Source organism: Opisthocomus hoazin, chromosome 3, assembly GCF_030867145.1.
Source record: "Opisthocomus hoazin isolate bOpiHoa1 chromosome 3, bOpiHoa1.hap1, whole genome shotgun sequence".
In the NCBI taxonomy this organism is placed as follows: domain Eukaryota; kingdom Metazoa; phylum Chordata; class Aves; order Opisthocomiformes; family Opisthocomidae; genus Opisthocomus; species Opisthocomus hoazin.
In genome coordinates this window covers 61,453,890-61,455,750 of record NC_134416.1, presented here as the reverse complement: position 1 = coordinate 61,455,750, position 1,861 = coordinate 61,453,890, and positions in this window count along the sequence as shown.

The window sequence follows — 1,861 nt, the reverse complement described above, 5'->3', positions numbered from 1 at the left end:
AAAGAGAATTTATTCTTATTTTTAATAAAAGTTACTTTTAATACTTACAGGAGTGTGGGTCAAGTTACTAAAATGCGTGCATCAAATACTAGCTTCTCTTCTGCAGTTCTGAATTGGCATGAGAATTCATTTAGAGAACTCTGGTTTACCTGCCTAGGGTAAGAGACTGCTTTACCTCTCCTCTCCGTGTGGCGTCCCGGGTGTGCTTGGTGAGTGACTGAGGTCCAGAAATACTGAAGTGTAAGCGTGTGTCCTTTCCACCACAAGATTTACTCCTGCCGCTCTTGAACCTAGCAATAGTTTCTACGTTAAGCTTCTAAGAACAGTTCAGTCAGGTATAGGTAATCTTGTTAAGCTATGCATTTAATAGATTATGGATTTTTTTTTAAACGTTTAAGACTGGAATACCTGAACATGTGAGTAGCTGTGCTGGGTTAGGTAAAGTGGTTTAACCTGATGCCTTTTTCCTGACATTAGCTCAGCAGGTCTCTGAGGTAGAAGTTGTAGCTTTCTACCTAGAAGTTGTGGCATTTTGCTTAACAACCATTCCTGATTTTGTCTGATTCTGACACTCAGATCCATAGTTAATTATCCATCTGTGGTTTTGTTTGTCTTAAACCCGTGGGTGATGATTTTGCTGAGTGCCTTTTAGTCTTCATGCTTTGAGAAAGGGCAAGCCATTGGACTTACTGAAGTTCTCCATACCATGCCTCTCATGTTTTTCACCACGTGGACTCCAAACGTCTGTTTTTGGGGCTGGAGAATCCAAACCTGTTTGATTTCTTCTGTAGAAGCCATTCTGTATCTTTGATTATCCATGCCCACGGCCCTCTGTTCTACTTGTAAGAAAGATCCAACGCTTTCTGCTGGTGCTGGAGCAAAAAAAAAAAAGGCTGGAGAAGCTTGCAGTGCATAAGGCAGGAGTGGACGCTGGCATTTTGCACGTAGGTTTGATGAGAAGTGTGGTAGTGTGATGCTGTTTTCGTATTTTGTCTGCAAGGGTTCAGTACTGCCTAGTGCAGCACTGGACTTTTGACTTGAGATTTTGGTAGTGCGTTACGTACCGACTGGCCCTGCTGCTAACAGATATAAAATACTTTACAAATCTGGTTTGGTGTTACCTTTTGATACCTGAAAGACCAAAACGTGTTCATTTGCCTGTCGGACAGCGTACAGGACCCCGATCCCATCTTGAGACACTGCACTTACGTCTGATGGGGCGTGAAGGGCTGGATTGTGGGGTATGGTCAATGTCGCTGAATTTAATAGCTTTATTTAAATATTAGGTTTTTTTTAATTTGCAGCAAAAGATGTTAATTTCCTTTTACAGATGCTAGGTAAAATTATAGAATACCAAAGGGGGAAAAAAGTGGTTTTGATGTGGGTTTTAAGTTATTTAGCCCCCACAGCAGGGACATGTGAGCGGTGCTCAGGGGCTCGGAGAGAAGCGGGTGCTCGGGGGGGGGGGGGGGGGGGGGCAGCGCCGTTGTGTCCCCCCCGGGGGCGCGGGAGGGAGTCGCCCCGCTGTCCGACCGGCGCTGTTTATCGGGGAGGGTGGGGGGTGTGTGTTGTTTCCCGCGCTCGGCGCAGCAGCAGCAGCCCGTTACCCGTGCCCGAGACAGGCGCGGACGCCGTGCGGCGCGGACGGGGATTTTAGCGCTGCCCGTGGAGGCGAGGGGAGCATTCCCGCCTCCGCCGGGCCGCCGGGCCGCCATTACGGCCGGGCCGGGCTGGCGGCGGCAGGCAGGCGGACAGGGGGCGCTGCGGCGCCGGGCGGCGGCCGTTGGCGGCGGGGGGGGCGGGGACGCCGTTGCGTTGCTATGAGCTGTCCCCCCCCCCCCCCCGCCGCGGCGGCCCGGGC